Source organism: Hevea brasiliensis, chromosome 18, assembly GCF_030052815.1.
Source record: "Hevea brasiliensis isolate MT/VB/25A 57/8 chromosome 18, ASM3005281v1, whole genome shotgun sequence".
NCBI lineage: Eukaryota > Viridiplantae > Streptophyta > Magnoliopsida > Malpighiales > Euphorbiaceae > Hevea > Hevea brasiliensis.
In genome coordinates this window covers 39,517,153-39,539,017 of record NC_079510.1, presented here as the reverse complement: position 1 = coordinate 39,539,017, position 21,865 = coordinate 39,517,153, and the positions used below count along the sequence as shown (strand labels likewise).

The 21,865-nt window shown below is 39.7% G+C and overlaps 2 long non-coding RNA genes and 1 pseudogene across 7 annotated transcripts; 1 reads left to right on the top strand and 2 right to left on the bottom strand.

Annotated features, from left to right (window-relative positions):
* The first annotated feature begins 125 nt into the window (after positions 1–125).
* On the top strand, positions 126–8,256 carry LOC110661161 (chloride channel protein CLC-b-like; annotated as a pseudogene).
* LOC131175969 (uncharacterized) lies at positions 6,634–7,615 on the bottom strand. The gene is made up of 2 exons (XR_009146086.1): positions 7,475–7,615; positions 6,634–7,401 (listed from the first exon to the last, which is right to left on the bottom strand). It is a non-coding gene; the product is annotated as an uncharacterized LOC131175969 (long non-coding RNA).
* Positions 8,257–8,528: 272 nt separating the features above from the next.
* Positions 8,529–10,503, bottom strand: LOC110661162 (uncharacterized). 6 transcript variants are annotated; one of them, XR_009146085.1, is made up of 6 exons: positions 10,360–10,503; positions 10,165–10,279; positions 9,955–10,071; positions 9,722–9,834; positions 9,567–9,616; positions 8,529–9,085 (listed from the first exon to the last, which is right to left on the bottom strand). It is a non-coding gene; the product is annotated as an uncharacterized LOC110661162 (long non-coding RNA). The 6 variants fall into 6 exon arrangements; XR_009146084.1 differs by having other exon boundaries at positions 9,955–10,066; XR_009146081.1 differs by having other exon boundaries at positions 9,955–10,279.
* Between the last annotated feature and the right edge of the window lie 11,362 nt (positions 10,504–21,865).

Sequence of the window (21,865 nt, the reverse complement as noted above, 5' to 3'; positions counted from 1 at the left end):
AAAGGGATAAGAGTGTAATATAGGCGTCTAACAGCTTCTCCATTTTTCAAATTCCAACACTACAAAAGGCTTCTTGGAACTTATAAGCTTTTGCTGCTGCCTCTGCAATTTTTGCAGCTTGGAAAATGGAAGAAAATTCAAGCCAATTGGCAGAAGTAATGGCACCACCCCACACCATGGAAGATGGTGAAGAAGAAAGAGACCCAGAAAGCAATAATTCTCTCCAACAGCCACTCCTCACGAGAAGCAGAACTCTATCTTCCAATCCATTAGCCACAGCTGGAGCTAAAGTCTCTCATATAGAGAGCTTGGATTATGAGTAATCATTATTTACTTAATTGAATACCCTTTCTTCCCTCTTTGCATCTCTTGCTCTTTGTTAGAAGAAAGAATACAAGTAATGGAGAAAAGGATTGTGTATTTGTCTGTGTCTCATTTACAGAGATATTACATCTATTTATACATGAAAATATGAACTAAGTTGGACAAGAATAATAATTGCTATAATTATGCTACACAAATCTCCTATAATCATGCTAATTGCTGTAATTATGCTACACAAATCTCCTATAATCATGCTAATTGCTGTAATTATGCTAACACCCTCCCCCTCAAACTCAAGGTGGTAGCACAGGTGCCAACTTGAGTTTGCTTAAGAGATCCTGAAAGCGAGCGGGAGGATGCGTTTTGGTGAATATATCAGCGGTTTGGCTGACAGAGGAGACAGAAATCAAATATATGGTGCCATGAGCAACATGATGACGTACAAAATGACAATCAATTTTGATGTGTTTGGTACGCTCATGAAATACATCATTATGAGAAATCTGTATGGCACTTCTATTATCGCAATGAAGCATTGTGGCAGAAGAATGAGTGACACCCAAATCAGTTAATAACCACCGTAACCAAAGTAATTCAGATGTAGCATCGGAAGAGCACGATATTCGATTACGTGCTAGAACGTGCAACAACAGCTTTGCTTTTGCTACGCCAAGAGATAAGAGAATTACCCAAGAAGAAACAATAACCGGTTGTAGAGCGACGATCCGCCGGATCACCCAATCAAGATCGAGTAGCGGATAATACTAGGGAGGAGGTAGCAGAAAAGTGCAAACCATGAAAAAGAGTGCCTTTAATATAACGAAGGATTCGAAGTACTGCAGAGAAATGAGTTGAGCGAGGAGCAGACATAAACTGGCTGACCAGATGAACAGCATATGAAATATTAGGTCGAGTAACTGTGAGATAAACAAGACTCCCGACAAGCTGTCGATATAAAGTAGGATCATCAAGAGGAGTGCTATCAAGAGGTGTAAGTTTGCAATTGAGCTCCAATGGGGTTGATATTGTTTTGCTATCAGTGATGCCTGCTCGAGAAAGTAAGTCGGATGCATGCTTGGCTTGAGATAGATAATAGCCATCAGAATTTTGAGAAACTTCAAGACCCAAAAAATAGCTGAGAGAACCCAGGTCTTTCATTTCAAAATGTTGATTGAGATAATGTTGTAACTCTAGAATACCAGATGAATCATCTCCTGTTATTATCATATCATCAACATAAAGCAACAGAAGAACAATACCACTGTCAGTTCGGCGAGTGAATAATGCAGAATCATGTGGACTAGAGAGAAAATCAAGTTGAGCAAGAGTGGAACTAAATTTGGCAAACCAGGCCCTGGGAGCTTGTTTTAATCCATATAAGGCTCGTCGAAGTTTGCAAACCTTATGAGGAGAATGATAACCAGGTGGAGGATGCATATAAACCTCTTACATTAAATCACCATGAAGAAAAGCATTTTTGACATCCATCCGGAAAAGTGTGCATTTACAAACTGCAGCAATAGCTAAGAGACTGCGAATAGATGTTAATCGGGCCACTGGAGCAAAAGTTTCTTCATAGTCGATACCATACTCTTGAGTGTACCCTTTGGCTACTAAGCGAGCTTTGTAGCGTTCAATAGTTCCATCAGAACGGGTCTTGATTTTGTAAATCCATTTGCAACCAATAGGGGTCTTGTTTGGTGGAAGATCAACTACATCCCAAGTATGAGTTTTCTCTAAAGCCTGAAGTTAAATCGATCATAGCTTGCTGCCAAAGAGGGTCAGTACTTATCTCACGATAAGAACGAGGCTCATGAAGGGTTGCAATAGTAGAGTAATAGTGAAAATCAGAAAGATAATGAGGAGTTTCTCTTACACGGGTAGAACGACGAAGAGTAGTGCTAGGAGGAGATGCGGCGCGCGATCGGATCAACAACTGGTGCCGATTCAACAGGGGCAGGTGTAGTTGGGCTAATATTGAGCACATCACAATCACCTGGATCAGGACTTGGAAACAGCTCTTTGGAGGAGTCAGTGAAAAATAGAGAGTCAGTATTGACAGAGTGATGAAATTTGGAAAGAGAAGAGAACATAGTATTTTCCCAAAAGGTAACATGACGAGAGATGCGTAACTTATTAGAAACAGGATCCCAACAACGATACCCTTTGTGTTCAATGCCATAACCAAGAAAACAACATAGACGAGCACGGGGTTCTAATTTGGTATGTTCATGAGGTTGTAAAAGAACAAAAGAAACACATCCAAAAGGTTTAAGGATGGAATAGTCAGGAGGTTGTCCAAACAACTTTTCAAAAGGAGATAAATTATGAAGAACCAAGGTAGGAAGACGATTAATAATATAAACAGCATGAAAAGCTGCTTCTCCCCAAAATTTTTCTGGACAGTACGTACAGAATCAAGAATATGGCGATGCTTGCGTTCGGCTCGCCCATTCTGTTGAGAGGTGTGAGGACAAGAACGTTGAACAACGGTGCCTTGTTGACTAAGAAACTGAAGTAAAGAAGAATCCCGATATTCCATGGCATTGTCTGTTCGGAGAATTTTAATGTCACAAGAGAACTGAGTTTTAATCATTTTTGCAAATGTGATGTAAATTTGTGATAACTCAGATCGATGTTTCAAAAAATATATCCAAGTAAACCGAGAATAATCATCAATAAATATTACAAAATAACGAAAACCATTTATTGAAGAAATAGGAGAAGGACCCCAAATGTCAGAATGAATTAAACCAAAAGGAGTGTCTGAAGTAGTATTATTATGAGAAAAAGATAATGCAGGTTGTTTTGCAAGCTGACAATTTAAACAATTAAATGACTCAAACTTAGTAGATCCTAATAATCCACGAGAAATTAAAGGTTGAATTTTACTGGTAGAAGCATGACGAAGATGCCATTGGTGAATGGATGAATTAGGGATTGTAGCTGCAGACACAAATCTCTGAGGAAGATGTAAAGATGTAAGCTCAAATAATCGACCCACTCTGCGACCCTCCCCAAGAATCTGTCCCGTTTGTGGATCTTGTACCTGGACACCATGGTGAGAAAAAATAACATTTAGTCATTTTTCACACAACTGACCAACAGAAATAAGATTGAGTGCCAAATTAGGGATATAATAGGTGTCAGGGAGATGAAGATTTGAGGTAGACACATGACCAGTATGTGTGATGTTCATTTTAGTACCATTTGCAATATGGATTGGTGGTAAGGAAGATACAGGTTTTGCAGAAGACAAGAATTTAAGATTAGTAGTCATATGATTACAACATGCAGAGTCAAAAAGCCAATAAGAATTACCCGGAGTGGCAGACATGCCAGCAGGAGAATTAGAAGAGATAACCTGTTTGAATAGTGCCTCAAGATCACTCATGGTGATGGCAGTAGAGCCCTCAAGATGCGACAATGATGTGAGAGGAAGATCCAGGCTTTGAGACATTCTTGAATTTAGACTGCCCTCCTTTTGGTCTTGGAGGACGTGTGGGACAATGTTTAAGAATATGACCGTAACCATGACAATATTTGCATTTTATAGTAGGACAATATGCAAAAGCATGAGCAATTTGATTACAATTCTTACAGAGTTGATTGCCAGATTTCTGATGTGAGGATCGAGTAGTTGCAAGAGCAGCTTCAAATTGAGGAGTTTTGTCCAAACTGAGACGAGTCTCTTCAAAAATAATCTCTTGAATAGCAGTTTCCAATGATGGGAGTGGATTTCGATGTAGCAGGGACGCTCGAACGGCCTCATATTCTGATCGAAGAGCCATTAGAACTTGAATGAGATGAAGATGATCTTCACTGATTTTGGCCTGAGATATTTGATTCCAAATAGGTTGGACCTGGGCAAGAAAATCATTCACAGATTGACCTGCTTCTTGTTTCAGATTATGAAGAGTAGTCCACAACTAATAATATTGGGCAAGTCCAGTGGTCTGATATCGATTAGCCAAAAAATCCCAGATTTCTTTTGCAGAGTCATAATTAGCAAACTAGATGTGGATGGATGAGACAGAGGTATTGCGAAACCAGGTGATGATCTGATGATTTTTACTATCCCAACAAATTTTGCATCAGTTTCATCGTTCTCTCTTGTCGGCGCAGTGATATCTCCGGTAACAATACGCCAAAGCTTACGACCTATCAAAAAACTTTTCATTCCTTGAACCCAAAGATTATAGTTGGAACCGGTCAGAACTGTTGCAATAGGTCTTGAAATATCAGATTTCTCCATTGATAACAAGATGAGGAGAAAAAAAAAATGGTATAATAATAGGTATGAAAGAATGAACCAGAACAGGTTGTAGAGAGAGCAGAGAGACCCCAAAAACTAGAAATAAAAGCTTTATGGCTCTGATACCATGTTAGAAGAAAGAATACAAGTAATGAAGAAAAAGATTGTGTATTTGTCTGTGTCTCATTTACAGAGATATTACATCTATTTATACATGAAAATATGAACTAATTTGGACAAGAATAATAATTGCTATAATTATGCTACACAAATCTCCTATAATCATGCTAATTGCTGTAATTATGTTAAAACTCTTTTTTCTTCAAGAATGTTATGATGTGGCCTTTTGACCGATGCAGGGTCAATGAGAATGATCTTTTCAAGCATGACTGGAGAAGCAGATCCAAAGTTCAAGTTCTGCAATATATTTTCTTGAAATGGACACGTGCCTTTCTTGTTGGACTTCTCACTGGTTTAATTGCCACTTTCATCAATCTTGTAATTGAGAACATCGCTGGTTATAAGTTTCTTGCTGTTTTCCATTTCATAGAGAATGAAAGGTTCTGTAACATCCTTACGTTTCTGGTATCACCTATTTCAATCTTGATAATGGCTAGTCCTGATGCATTGTTTTTTTTTGTCGTGGTCTCTATGTGGTGCAGGTATTTAATAGGGCTAGCCTATTTCACTGGAGCTAATCTTATTTTAACAGCGTTTGCTGCTGTTTTGTGTGTGTGTTTTGCACCCACGGCTGCAGGGCCTGGAATACCTGAAATTAAAGCTTATCTCAATGGAATTGATACTCCCAACATGTTTGGGGCCACAACATTTATTGTTAAGGTGGGTTCAATTTTGAATACAATCTTCTTAAGTCAAATTCAATACTGGTTTATGGAAAGATTTGGAGGAACACCACATGAAACAAGTTTCTTTCACCTAAAGAGCACAGGTTTTGAGAGCTGTTTGATCATTCCCTGGCAGTGAAACATTAAACACAAAGCAGCTGTTTTTAGTGAGCACGGATCAGATCTGGAAATTGACTAGTAATACGTTTATTGATTAGAGAACAGCATTGATCACATATTGTTTTCTTCCTCTTTTCGCTTTCCAGTGTTTATTTATTTAGCTTTGTTTAAAACTGAAGTTCAAGAATACACAAGTCCAAAGTCTAATCAAAGACCAAGTTTGGTGAGTAGTTGATTCAATTGCCCTTTCATCTAGGCAGCCTGAAACATTTCTACTTGCTATTTTAGATATTTGGAAGCATTGGAGCCGTCGCTGCTGGCCTGGATTTAGGAAAAGAAGGACCTTTGGTACACATTGGCAGCTGCATTGCTGCATTAGTGGGCCAAGGGGGACCAGATAATTACCGTATCAAGTGGCGCTGCCTTCGCTACTTCAACAATGACAGGGATCGCCGGGACATATCACCTGTGGGGCTTCCTCAGGTGTTTGTGCAGCCTTCCGAGCTCCAGTGGGTGGTGTCCTGTTTTCTCTTGAAGAGGTAGCAACATGGTGGAGGAGTGCACTTCTCTGGAGAACTTTCTTCAGCACAGCAGTAGTGGTGGTGGTGCTCAGGGCTTTTATAGAAATCTGCAATTCGGGGAAGTGTGGACTATTTGGAACAGGAGGGTTGATCATGTTTGATGTGAGTGATGTTATTGTGACTTACCATGCGACGGATATCATCCCAGTGATTATAATAGGCATACTTGGTGGGTTTTTGGGAAGCCTCTACAACTACCTTCTTCACAAGGTCCTCAGACTCTATAGTCTCATCAACCAGTAAGCAATCTGATGACTTTTGCCTTTCAATACATTGCATGCCATAAAGAAAAATCCATGAACGGATAAAATGAGGATACAATTTCCCATGGGTCAGTAGACTAGTGGTTGGGCACCTGCCTTCTTGTATAGATGGTAAGGTAAGGGACTATGGGGTTCAAACCACTACTTACCCTGCATTCTCTTGAGCGTGCACACAAAAATAAAAGGAAAAGATGCATAGAAGCACTAAAACTGCAATTCAAGCTCAAAAAGAGAAAACACTCTGCTAAACCAATTGAATACTACCATCAGATAACCTGATATGTATGGAGTTTCTTAAACATGTCTGAACAATCCCGAGTTTCAAACATAATTCAGAATCTGAAGCAGATTCCCATATCATGATCAATGATAAATTCATGCACCAAGTCAAAAGCAGCTGACAAAAAGTTAAATTTTGTGTTGGGCTATGCTGATGACGAATCTTGTTTCATTGCAGGAAGGGAAGAATGCATAAGCTACTCCTCAGTTTAACCGTTTCACTTTTTACCTCAGTGTGCCAATATTGCCTTCCATTTCTTGCCAAATGCCAACCTTTTGATCCCTCCACAACAGAGGCATGCCCTGCCAATGGACGGTCAGGCAACTTCAAACAATTCAACTGTGCAAAGGGCTATTACAATGACCTTGCTACACTTCTCCTTACCACAAATGATGATGCTGTCCGAAACATCTTCTCCTCTAACACTCCCAAAGAATTTCAGCCTGTGTCCCTCCTCATTTTCTTTGCACTCTATTGCATCTTAGGACTATTTACCTTTGGCATTGCCGTACCCTCAGGTCTCTTCCTCCCTATAATACTTATTGGCTCTGCTTAAGGTCGTCTGCTTGGTGTTTTCATGGGATCCTATACCAATATTGACCACGGGCTTTATGCAGTTCTCGGTGCAGCCTCACTCATGGCTGGGTCGATGAGGATGACTGTTTCACTCTGTATAATTTTCCTTGAACTCACCAACAACCTTCTATTACTTCCCATAACAATGCTAGTCCTCCTAATAGCCAAAACAGTGGGAGACAGCTTCAATCCAAGTGTATATGAAATTATACTGCACCTAAAAGGCTTACCATTCTTGGATGCAAATCCTGAGCCATGGATGAGAAATCTCACTGTCGGTGAGCTTGCCGAAGCCAAATCACCAGTGGTTACTCTTTGTGGAGTGGAAAAGGTGTCCCGGATCGTAGATGTCCTCAAAAACACCACTCACAATGGGTTCCCTATTGTAGATAGTGAAGTGGTACGACCTGTGGAATGGGCCATAGGGGCAACAGAATTGCATGGATTGATCCTGAGAGCTCACCTTGTTCAAGTGCTCAAGAAGAAGTGGTTCCTGCAAGAGAAAAGGAGAACTGAAGAGTGGGAAGTAAGAGAGAAGTTTACCTGGGTTGACCTGTCTGAGAGGGAAGGGAAGATTGAAGAGGTGGCATTGACAAGGGATGAAATGGAAATGTATGTTGATCTGCATCCTCTCACCAATACAACCCCTTACACCGTTGTAGAGAGCATGTCAGTCACAAAAGCCATGGTGCTCTTCAGGCAAGTGGGGCTTCGCCACTTGCTCATTGTTCCCAAATATCAACAGCCGGGGTAAGTTTATTTAAGTTTATTGAGCATTTCATATTGACTTCAAATAGATGCACACACGAGAACTTATGGGATACCTTAAATGGTTAATCATTTCAGAACCTAGGAATTTAAGGGCAAGAATATCCCTCATCTAATTGCATGCGCCATTCTGTAGATATCTCCGGTGGTTGGAATCTTGACTAGGCAGGATTTACTGGCATACAACATCTTGACTGCCTTTCCTCATTTGGCCAGATCCAATTCCAGAGAAAAGCGGAACTAAAATTTTATCAGTCATATAAATGTTAACACAAGCTTTGCTAGGATCAACAATTTTCCATGTTCCTTTCTTTTTCATTCTTTCATCAAATTCTACTACAGAAGATTGGTAAGATGCAAGATTGACATTAAATGCTATTCATTTGCAAGCCTTTTTGCCCCTGTGTATCTGTTAGGTTTAGAACCCTAACTTTCAGTCATTCTAGTAACTGAAATGAAGAAGAGGGAAGAGAGAGGAAGAAAATGAGAGAGGAGAAGAAAATAGAGAGAAAATAATTGAGACAGAGAAGAAAGATTCCTTATTGATCAGAGATCTAGAATGAGTACACAGGAGCTATTCCAGCTCTTTTTATTCACCATTTTCTGCCAGAAGCAGGTTACAATCTGGTAACTACCTCTAACCAAATTTCCCCCCAAACAACTAGCTGACTTTTTTTGACTTTCTCACTTACTATAGCTATCTATTACATGGTATTTCCAGACCTATTCCTTCCTATTCTCTTTATTTCTATACTTTCTCCTTTGATGTGTAACAGTATCCCATTTCCCTTCCTCTATAACAGAGAATTCTGATAGTTGATAAAATTTCTGTTACATGTACATGGCGTACACCCATCGTTCATGCCGGTTCTGGTAATGGTCTAAGCATGCCAGGAATCAATATCCTGTATCTCCTACACTGGCCAATGTTGAGAACCTTCTTTGCAATTTATAATCCTTAAGGGATCGTAGAAACTCCTTGCTGATTCTCATGATTGTTTTTTCTTCTTCCCTGATTTCTTCTTCTTGACGCCTGCTCCTTGGCCCCCCTGAATACAGCCAGAATCTCAATACTGCAGTAACCCAAAATCAGATCTAATCAAGCATCATGAAAGAGATAAATAAAAGAATGTCCCATCTGTACACAGATGTGAAATTAATTTTGTTAAGGTATATGGATGAAGTGATTTAATGATAATGACATTCAGTGCCTCTATTAGAACTAACCATCACCATAATTATGGTTTGGGATCAAGAAATTCCAACAATATAATAATTTCTGCTTTCTTAACAGTTATGGATGTCCCACAACTGTAAATTTAATTCAAAGCTTCTCTTATTCCTAATTGCTACCTGGTCAAGCGACCTGGAATTCTCCAGATTTTTAAAGAGATTACAGATAGTTTAAAGCAAGTGCGCAAAACAGATGCAGTGAAGGCACTCATAACAATTTGTTTGTAATTCACATGGCCATTGAATTAAATACAGTAAAGTGAGTAAAAAATACATTTATGATCACTGATCAGTTATCAAAAAGGTAGAAGAAATAGTTACCTCTGGGTTTTCCAAATGCCACTCTTTGCTAGACAACAAAACTCGCAATCCTGTTTGATAATAGCTGCATAATTAGCTTGAGAGTATAACTTCTAATCAGAGCATAAAGTTATCAATTCCATGGCATTTCATAGCAAGCACTTCGATTGCACTACCTCTTTGGAGCTTTCCCATCCACAGTTTATATAAGTATGAGTTTAGGGTAGTGATTGAGGGTCCTTCAAAGTTGCTTTGCCTCTGATTTCAACTGAGACGTCCCTTTGACTTACTGCTGAAATTGACAATACAAGAATAAAGAACCACACCAGCAATGCTTGCCAGTAAAACAAACTAAGAATTAACACAGCCATTCAAACAAAGTAAGAATTGATAAAATTGCATTATCGACCTTTACACTGGGAAATGTCTACAACATTGTGAGTTCCGTCCTGGTAGCGCCCAATCAGAGGGTTCTTTGAGGAACAGCGAACAGCCAGTTTTGCGCAACACCTCCATCCTCACTGTACTGCCAAACCAAGAATTAAAACCAAAAAAAAATCCAATTGGGACAACTTCAAAAAAAAAAGAAAAATCCATCAGGAATGATTCGAGCAGACACCAATCTATAGCTATCAAAAGTGAAGACTGAAATTCCAAGGCTCTTGAAAAACTCAGCAGCTTCATCGACGATGATCGGACAATAGAGACTGAATTCTTGAGTGCACCCAGAGCACCTGAAAATTTAAAAAAGAAAAAGCAAACTATATAGTTTGTCTAAACGTCAAATAAAAGTGTTTATGGTTGGGCTACGCACGATTCGAAGTGAGGGCACTGGAGGACGCACGTTTGCGCAGGCACGGTTGTTGCGTTGAGGTTCGCTAGCGGAGGTGGCGGCGGATGAAACAAAATAATAATATTAAATAATAATAATTTTAAATAATAAAATATTGAAAATAATAATTTTAATATTATATATATATATTATTAATTATTTGATGCATTGAAATGAAAACTACGTACATGCATTGAAATAATAGTTTTTTTTTTTTTAAATTGCATTGAGATAATAGTTGTAGGGATCTTTTCTGACAAGTTATTGTATGACAGGTCCAGGTGACTCAAAAATGTTAAAACAGCCATGGTTGTGGTGGGCCTGTATCATGACCCAAATTATAGACCGGACTGACACTAGTACTTGAGTTAATATAAAATTTTTAAAGTCTGTAGTAAGCCTAACTATTTATTAGTCTAACTTTGAAATCTATATACAAGCCCAATTTCAAAAAATTAACCGGACAAAGTCCGATCATAAACTGGACCATATAATGAGAGTTTTTAGCTCACCCGACTTATGATCACAATATATATATATATATATATATATGGAGAGCTTAGCTCTCCCTCTCAATTATCAACAACTCGATATCAAATCAAATGGGAGTCCAACTCCCTCATCCAACATGGTCATCCATCCACTTATTCCACGTACATCGATTAATAAGTTTACAATTCTAAAATAATTAATCTTACAATCGCAAGCTAAGTAAAATGATTCTACACATGTGGAGATATAGAATTCAAATTTAACAATACAAAGAAAATTACAGTTAGTAGACCTGTGAGGTAGAAAGTAGGTTTAACACAAGAATAAGCTCTCCTGTAACCCGAAAAAATGGGTGAACATAAGTGAGTGTTCGACTCATAAAATAAGATATTGATTTGATTTACAATTTCTATAACTATCTATATCTAGTGCATCATAAGAGTGAAATGAATAATCTTCATATATTTTAAACAAATCAAGTCATAATCACATCAAAGGTAATCTGGAGCACTTATACACTCGTGTTACACATCCATACTCACACATATATATATGGGAGTTGATCCCCTTTAGAGCTCTCTTAGTTTCCAACTTCTGCCAGCGAGATCAACTCAAAGCCGGTCTTTCTCTTAATATCCAAATGCGGAGACCAGCGAGATCAACTTCAAGCCATGCCTACCCCGACTTATCCATAATAAGGATCGGGTCTTAGCGAGTTAAGCTTCATTTGCGTCTACCCGTTCTACCCATATCTATATAGACACCACATACACACCCACTCATACATACAGCTCCAGATCATCATAAAACAATAATCACTGTAATATCATTAAGAAGATCACCATAAAATAATAATCACTGTAATATCATTAAGAACAAATGCAATATAAAGCGTGCCTAATATTTACTGCATATATATATGTATAAGTGAAACATGAACATGTTTTGAATATAATAATATTGAAATTATAAATAAAATCAATATCTACTCGCTAATTAACCGTTGATAACTGAGGTGGCTGGGCGGAGAATGAAGGCTGGCCTAGCTCACCTAAATATTATATCGAAAATTTTATTAATATTTATTCAAACAAAACTTTAAAGAGTTAAAGGACAAATCCTAAGTTTTGCCGAAAATCTAGCAGAGTTTCCCCTATACTTTGGACCTACCCAACCTGAAAAATGATCCAAATAACATTTCTAATACACAAATCCCACATCCATATCTCATTATCATCATATGGTCCCTCCTAGGCCCTTCAAAACAGTCAATACTCGTAATTTAAAAAAAAAAAAAAATTTAGTCCCTATAACGATCATTTTATTATAAATCATCCAAACAAGCTCTAAAATTTCTAAAATTCTACCCCGCGGTCCTTAACAATATTATGAAGCTAATACAAAAGGATTTATAATTTTCTAACTACCCACGAATATTTTATAAATTTTTATTCTAAATTTGGCACTAAGTAATTAAAGAAACTTAGGGTTCGGGTTTACCTATGCCAATTCTAACTCTTGAAATGAGTCTGGAGCATTTGAAAATGGTGAGATAGACCATAACTTTGACTCGAATTGAAAGTTATTTCGACAGCCTATCTGTTCAGCTCAAAAATACAAACCCGACCAATGGTTGAATTTTCGTAAAACAAAACTGCCTACGTGAAGCTGATAACACTAGAGGTTAGAATAAAATTGTTAGAGAATTAAATAAGTTCATTTGGAGCTCAGAAAAACACTACAAAATTTGAGGGACCCATTGAAATTTTGGTACTGAAAAATTTTGAAATTTATATGATTGCGAAGCTCCCATCGAGTAGAGTACGCCGGTACTCTCAGAATTTTTGTGGGATTCTCAGTTTAAGAGAAATTTAGCTCAAAAATTAAAATGGGCTAAAATTTCTAGGCCAAAAATTAGACAATCCACTCGATAAAAATTTATATTCTTAGTGTCTATGAAAAGTTCAAGAGGTGTAGATGAATTTTGGGACAAGACCGAGTCCGATTGGTAGTTGGATCGATCGGATTTTGGTCGAGAAGGAGAAGTGATGAGCCATTTGAAGACGGAGTTTTGGACGCATTTTTTGGTGTGGGGCTACGGCAGGCGAGGAGGAGGTGTAGAGGTGGTGCACCGACAATTGGGGGAGGGACGATAGGTGGTTGGCCGGCTGAAGGAGGAGGGAGGAGAGAGAATCAAAGGGAAGAAGGAGAGGTGCCACGCGGGGAAAGGGAGGGGGAAAGAAAAAGGAAAGGGATCAGTTCGATTTGATCGGTCCGACCTGCTTTAATTTGATTCGGTCGATCTGATTTAAGATACCCGAATTTGAATTTTTACTCTATCCTAGGATAAACAATGAGGTCCGAAAATTTCAAAAAAATTTCAGAAAACTCGAAAAAATTTTTGAAGTCCAAATATATTTTTATTTTTGCTACGTTGTCTTTAAATTAATATTTATAAATCAATGAAATTTATTAGTTTAAGAAAATCGAACACAATTTTAAAAATTCAGAAAATCTCAAATAAATTTCTAAAATTTTAATATAATAAAATATTAATATTTTCATATAAAAATAATTATTTAAAAATTAGGGTTGTTACATTCTTTTCCCCTTACAGAAAATTCGTTCTTGAATTTTATACAAGGCAGAATAAAATTATAAGACTACATATTGAATAGATATGGTTACTTGCTGTGTATATCACGCTCTGACTCCCAAATACACTCTTTCACCGATTGGCTCCTCCATAAACCTTAACTATAGGAATCTGCTTTGACCTTAACTTCCTCATCTGATACTCTATTATGGCTACTGGTTGTTCCTCGAAAGTCAAGTCTTCATTCAACTACACAGTATTAGGTTGCAGCACATAGGAAGGATCAGGTATATACTTCCTAAGCATGGAAATGTGAAATACATGGTGGACATAAGAAAGGCTTTGGGAGCTCCAGTCGATAGGCAACTGCTCAAACTCTATCAATAACCTCAAATGGCCCGATGTATCGGGGTGCTAGTTTGCCTTTCTTCTCGAGTCTCATAACTCCCTTCATACGGGAGACCTTCAGAAATGCATAGTCACTCACTGCAAACTCTAAATCCTTCCTCTTAGGGTCTACATAACTCTTATGCCTGTTGAAAGCTATTTTCAGATGTTCTCTGATTAAAGGAATCATTTTTGAGATATACTGCACCAGGTCTACATCATGTACCTTTGCCTCTTTAACATCTGTCCAACACAAAGGGGACCTACACTTCCTGCCATATAGCACCTCAGAAGGTGCCATCTCGATGCTGGAATGATAGCTGTTATTGTATGCAAACTCTATCAAGGGTAGTTGATCGTCCCATTGTCCCCCAAAGTCCAGGACACACATACGAAGCATATCTTCGAGTGTTTGAATTGTCCTCTCCGATTGCCCATTTGTCTGAGGGTGGAAGGTTGTACTAAAGTTTAACTATGTGCTACGTGCCTCCTGCATCTTTCTTCAAAATTGAGAAGTAAACTGGAGCCCCCTGTTAGATATTATGGAAGCAGAAACTCCATGTAATCTGACTATTTCACAAATATACAGCCTAACATATTGAGCAACAGAGTAGGTGGTCCATACAGGTAAGAAATGAGCCGACTTAGTCAAACAGTCCACTATCACCCATATTGAGTCATATCCATGTGTAGTACGAGGCAACTCACTCACGAAATCCATAGTAATCATTTTCCACTTCCACTCTAGGATAGGGATCTCTTGTAACCTTCTTGCTGGTCTTTGATGTTCAAACTTTACTTTCTGACAAGTTAAGCACTTGGACATAAAATCTGTTATGTCTCTCTTCATGCCATTCTACCAATACCTATCCTTCACATCATGGTGCATCTTGGTGGAGCCTGGGTGGACATTATAGGGTGTGTGGTATGCCTCTTACATGACCTCAACTCTAAAGTTGTCCGCATCTGGCACACATATCCTAGAACCTTGCATAAGAGCACCATCTGTAGTAAATCCAAATTCACAATCTTCCCCTTGTTGTACCCTTTCTACAATTCTCATTAATTACGAGTCTCTGTGCTGGGATACTCTGATTCTGTCCCGCAAGTCTGGTCTCACCCTAAAGTGGGCTAGCAATGCACCCTCATCTGAAATATCTAGAATCAGACCTTAGTCCATCAACTCCTGTATCTCTCGAATCAACAGTATCCTTTCCATTGATAGATAGGCCAAACTGCCAGAAGACTTTCTGCTTAAGGCATCTGCCACTATATTCGCCTTCTCAGGATAGTACTGAATGGTACAGTCATAATCCTTCAGAAGTTCCATCTATCTCCTCTGCCTCAAATTTAAGTCCCTCTGCTAAAAAAATACTTCAAGCTTTTATGGTCGATATATATCTCACACAATTCACGATACAGATAGTGCCTCCAGATCTTTAATGCAAAAACCACAGCTGCCATCTCCAAATCATAGGTGGGGTAGTTTTGCTCGTGCCTTTTTAGTTGCCTTGAAGCATAGGCACTACCTTTTCATGCTGCATTAAGACACACCCCAACCCTGTAAGGCCCAACCTACTAGATAGTATTGTCCGCTTTGGCCCCCATAAGCCTCACAGATTTGTCCCTTAGGCTTTTTACACCCAAATGTGCACTAACCAGTTGACCAAGACTTCCTAATATAAGCACCACTAACTTTGTCTCCCATTCTGATGTGGGATCAGCTCATTCCCATGCCACCGGACTTCTAGTCTTGGGCCCTTCTTCTACACCCTCACAGTTCATACCACAGGCTGCCACAGGCCCACCAGCTTCTGCCTAGTTCGTCCTTGAACCACATCATACTGGAGGAGACTCAGCTCTGATACCAAGCTATAAGGCCCAGTCCACTGGATAGTATTATCCGCTTTGGCCCCTATAAGCCTCATGGATTTGTCCCTTGAGCTTTTCACACCTAAAAGCGCGCTACCAGTTGACCAAGACTTCCCAATATAAGCACCACCAACTCTGTCTCCCATTTCGATGTCGGATCAATTCATTCCTGTGCCCTCAGACATCTGGTCTTGGGCCCTTCTTCTACACCCTCACGATTTGTACCACAGGCTGCCACAGGCCCACTAGCTTCTGCCTTGTTCATCCCCGAACCATATCGTACTGGAGGAGACAGCTTTGATACCAAACTGTAAGGCCCAGCCCACTGGATAGTATTATCCACTTTGGCCCCTATAAGCCTTATGGATTTGTCCCTTGGGCTTTTCACACCCAAAAATGCGCTACCTAGTTGACCAAGACTTCCCAATATAAGCACCACCAACTCTATCTCCCATTCTAATGTGGGATCGGTTCATTCTCGTGCCCCCTAGATGTTTGGTCTTGGGCCCTTTTTCCACACCCTCACAGTTCATACCATGGGCTGCCACAAACCTAACCCTAGAAGCATCACAATACAACATATATTCTTCACCACTTACTGGTAATGTCAACATAGGGGCTGTAGTTAGACATTCCTTAAGTTTTTGAAAGCTTTCCTCACACTCATATGACCAGAAGAATGGGAAATTCTTTCGAGTTAACTTGGTTAGGGGAGCTGCTATCCTGGAGAAATTATGTAAAAAGTATCGGTAATAGCCTGCTAAGCTTAGAAAACTCCACACTTCAGTGACTATTGTGAGCCTAAGCTAGTTTATTACTGCCTCAATTTTTTGGGATCCACTTGAATACCTTTACTAAAAACCACATGTCCCAAGAATGACATACTCTTCAGCCAAAATTTATATTTTGAAAATTTGACATACAACTGGTGCTCCTTCAATGTCTGCAACACCATCCTCAGACGCCAAACATGCTCTTCTTTAGTGCGGAAATATACCAAAATGTCATTTATAAATACGATAACAAAGCGATCCAGGAACGACCTAAATACCTTATTTGTTAAGTCCATGAAGACTGCTGGTGCATTAGTAAGTCCAAAAGACATCACTAGGAACTCATAATGACCATATCTTGTCCTGAATGTTATCTTTGGTACATCCTCGCTTCGAATTCTCAGCTGGTGATAACCCGACCGCAAGTCTATTTTTGAAAAATAACTTGCTCCTTATAGCTAGTCAAACAAGTCATCAATTCAAGGAAGTGGATACTTGTTCTTAATTGTCTCCTTATTTAACTGTCTGTAGTCTGTGCACAATCTCAAGGATCTATCCTTTTTCCTCACAAACAAAATAGGAGCACCCCAAGGTGAAGTACTAGGTCGGATGAAACCCTTATCCAGAAGCTCTTGCAATTGTTCCTTCAATTCCTTTAACTCTGCTGGTGCCATCTGGTAAGATGGCATAGAGATGGGGTTGGTACCTGGCACAATGTCTATACAAAACTCTATTTCCCTCTCTGGTGGTAACTCTGAAAGCTTCTCAGGAAATACATCCATGAATTCTCTCACAACAGGAGCATCTTCCATACTTATACCTTTGGTAGACGTGTCCCTTACTAGTGCCAAATATCCCTAACATACGTGCCTCAACATCTTCCTAGCACTGATAGCTGACACAAAGTTGTACGGTGCCATACTTCTATCACCATCGAAGCTGAACTCTTCTATTCCAAGTATATGGAAATACACATTTTTATTTCTGCAATCTAGGGTGGCATAATGAGTTGACAGCCAATTCATTCCCAAGATGACATCAAAGTCTATTACTGGTAAAGGAATCAAGTTTGCTGGAAGCATCTTTCTATTTATTACCACTAGGCTACTCGAAAAAATCATATCTACATCTATGTTGTCACTAAGAGGGGTAGCTACAGACAAAGGACACTCTAGAGCTGTAGGATTTCTACCCAACCTCAGGGCAAAAATAGGGGAAACATACGAGTCTGAAGCACCCGAGTCTATTAAAACACGTGCCTCAAAAGAACAGACTGGAAGAATACCTGCCACTACTACATTTGAAGCTTGAGCATCATGGTGTGTCAAAGTGAAAACTTGAGCTTAACCCCTGCCTTGAACTGCAGAACCCTGAAGTTGACTCCTACCTCCTGATCTACCTCCAAATCCACATCCTCCTTATCCACGGCCCTGTTGGCCACTGTACTGACTACCCGCCATGTTGGATGTGCTAGGATGCATCTGATAGGGCATATTACCAACAGAACCTTGTGAACCCATTATGTGCTCGCTGAACATGGGACATTCCCTAGCAAAGTGGCCCTATTGGCGACATCTAAAGCATCCATTAAAGCTTATCAAATAAGGCCCCGGGTGTGATCTGCCACATTGTGTGCATGGCGCCAAAGAGGAACCTAAACCAGACCCAAAACTACTATAGCCTGAACTCTAAGCATTGCATGAACCATAACCTGGTCTGAATCCCTTGGCTCTATGTTTGTGGCCTACTTTCTTATTCCCCCTAATCCTTTCATTGTGGTGGCTCTGGCTGCCACCCATGGTGTGCATCTATGGAAAACTGAATGACCCTTTAGCTCGATTTTTCTTTACTCTGCTTCCCTCATCTCCCATGTAGCTAATTTCAATTTGTCTGGCCCTGTCCACCACTACATTAAAGGGTTGATCTGACAGTATAACCAGATTTGCATACTTCCTGTCTAGCCCCTTTAGGAATCTCTTTACCTTCATGCTTTCTGTAGCCACAACTGTAGGGGCATACCTACTCAGTTCTAAGAATTCTGAAGTATACTCCTTCATAGATCTACCATTTTATCTTGCGGCCTTAAAAGCCCACTACTTTTGGTCTCTGAAGCTTTCTAGTATAAATCTGCTGATAAACAATTTAACAACCTGTGTCCAAGATAACCCCTCAATGAGGGAAAACACATAGTCGGACATCCACTGTCTAGGAACGGGACCTAATACATGTTGCATGCATTCTATTAACCTCCAATTAGTTAGCTGCAGCTCCATCCCTGCCTATCTACAGGAGTCTAAAAATCTGTAGGCATCATTTGTCACGTCATAAGTATCAGGCACTAATTTCTTGAAATTTATAATTTGTTTATCGGGTTTTACCCTTGGTTCTATGGGCTGCTGCTGTGGTGGAGGATGGACCATGTACTATGCCCTCATATCAATGGTCCTTTGTAGACCAGCTAAAGTAGCTACCATTGGATCCATAGAACCCTAAGCCATGAAAAACTGTTCCTGAACTGGTGGCTGCTGCTCCTCTACTTGAGCAGCTTTAGGTCTCCTGCCCCGCCTCCTTGGAGCAGGCGCCTCATCCTGTGCCGACACCTTGTCTGTCACTTCCCGTTCTAGCACTATGGTAGCACTTCTACTTCTACGCATTTTCCTAAAATTCAAAAGCATTAGCCCACAAAAATCCGAAATAGCATGCTACACAGCTCTACAAACTCATAATCACACATAGGTATATAAGGCAAAAACTAGATGCAGCGATGACAGTGTAAAGACGAACATGGACCCTATACTCTGCACGTGACTCCTAACTAGACTCTTCTCAAAACCCTAGACATATACTTCCCATGAATTTGGAGCCTAAGCTATGATACCATTATTGTCACGATCCAAATTATGGGTTGGATCGGCACTAGGACTTGGGTTAGTATAAGGCCCCTAAAGCCCGTAGTAAACCTAACTATTCATTAGCCCAATCTTGAAGCCCATATACAAGCCTAATTTCAAGAAATTAACTGGATAGAGTTCAGCCATAAACTGGACCATCCAACGGGAAGTTTTTGGCTCACTCGACCTGTGATCACAGTATACATATATATGGGGAGCTCAGCTCTGCCTCACAATTATCAACAACTCAATATAAGATCAAATGGGAGTCCAACTCCCTCATCCAACATGGTCATCCATCCACTCATTCTACATACATAGATTAATAAGTTTAACATTCCAAAATAATTAATCTTACAATCTCGAGCTAAATAAAATGATTCTACACATGCAGAGATCTAGAATTCAAATTTAACAATACAAAATACGAAAATAATAGCTGTAGACAACATTTTTTGGTCGGCCTTTAAATACACAACTTATTATGATCAGTGAATGAATTTCCCATCTTAACATCATCCAATCTCAATAAGTTAACTAAATTATGATCCGATCACGGGTCACTTATCTGAATTCAATAATGGTTCAAATCGTTTCTCAAATAAATGTGACTTCAGAGTAATTCAACATCGTGCACAGTTAGGTTGTTTTCCAATCTTTTCATTGTATGTTAAGTTTTCAAAACTCTATTTTCATGCACCTTTAAGTTAGGTTGGTCTCTTTGCTTTTATTCGACCTATTCTAATCGATGTCCGATCTTTGGATCATCCAATCTTGTATTCTATTATTTTCCGATCTTACTGTGTTCAAATACCTCAAAATTCCAAATTGTGGTTAGTTTAGTGATCAGTTATCTGACCTAACTTGTTCAAACACCATTAATAAAGTTGATTCGATCTCTAATAATTATTTCAACCTAAAGCACTTCAATTATGATCCGATCTCAAGTTACCTTTCTGATTTTACAAATCACTTTTCAAATGTTTCAAGTTTCAATCGATACTCGGTCTCAGGGCTATCTAATCTCATATTCATGTGCAATGTTTTTTTTTTTTCCAATCTCTTTAAGGTGTGGTCTTATTTTTTTAACTAATCTCTAGATCATCTAGTTCTACGTTCAACTTTATTCAATTGATTGGCAATTAATTCTTTCTGATCTATTCAAAACTTGTACATGGTCTGATGTTTTCCCTATCTCATCAAGAAAATTGATCACAAAAGAGATTATTCATTTCAAAAAACATGATTACAACGTCATTCGGCGGGAGGGTCTTCCCCAGCCCAATCTTCAGCTACATTTTCAACATTTACACTCTCCTCCCTCTCTTGTTCATCTTCGCTCTCAGCTTCGACACCTGGAGTGAGCTTTTCCAACCAGGTAAAGTCCTCTTCAGGGTAGCGCTTGACCAGCTTGGCAAGGAGATGCCCGTGGGTGCTCACATAAGTGCCAGCTTCCTTTATTAAAGCTTCATCCTCCTTTGCCTTTATCTCTTGGGAGAATCGAGCCAGATCAGTAGTTCGACAGGCTTGGCCATCTTTAAGTTCCTTCTCTCTAGCTGAACCGTTCTCCCTTCATAAGATTTCACTTGCCCCTCCAAGTCATTGATTCGCTCATCAGCAGTCAAAAGTTGGGCCTTCGCAGCCACTGCATCCTAGACTGCCGTGATGATCTCTCTCCTTAAGAGATGGGCCTTCTCTTTGAGCCATTGTTGGTTAACAACTGCCTCTAAACCCAAGCTCATTGTTTGGGTCAGAAGATCTTCCATGCTCTCTGCACCCATCCAAGTATGATATTTAAGGAGGCAGATCGAAGCGCCTAAGACCTTGACTAGATCTGTATTCCCTCGTACCGAGCGGTTCCTCTCTAATGATTGTATTAGAACTTGAATACCTCGGGAGAGCGGTCGTCCGGCTAGAATTACTGATCCTAAAGATCCACCCTTTGCACCCGAAGAGACCGAAGGTTGGGGAGGAGGTTCAGAGGGTTGAATGGGAGGCTCTGGAGTGAAGATCTCTACCTCCGAGGTCGGCTGTTCTTGAGTTTGGCCCAGAGAGCTCGGCACTTCCACCAGAACCCATCTCTGTGCCTCGACAGCGGCAGTAGCTTCCTTCATCTCTAACACCTTCCGGGCAAGTTCCCTCTTCTGTTTACGACTTTGCTTTGCGATCTCACTTCACACTATACCTACACAGAAAATAAGCTAATGAGTTCACTAGGACTAAAAGACTTCAGATTCAGGTTTTACTGTTCCCTGGGCCGAGATTAGAGAGTTGTGATTCGATGTTCTCATGGGCAATCACACTCATTATCCACCATTTAAGTTTAGCCATGATCACATCTGAACATGAGTATCTATGAGTGATCACTTGGTTTTTTAGTTCCTTCACCATGGCGCCCTCGACTTTGTTCAGAGTGATCTTCTTTTCTAGCTTTAGGACCAAGTAATTCTAACTATGTGGAATGCCTATGAAGCCAT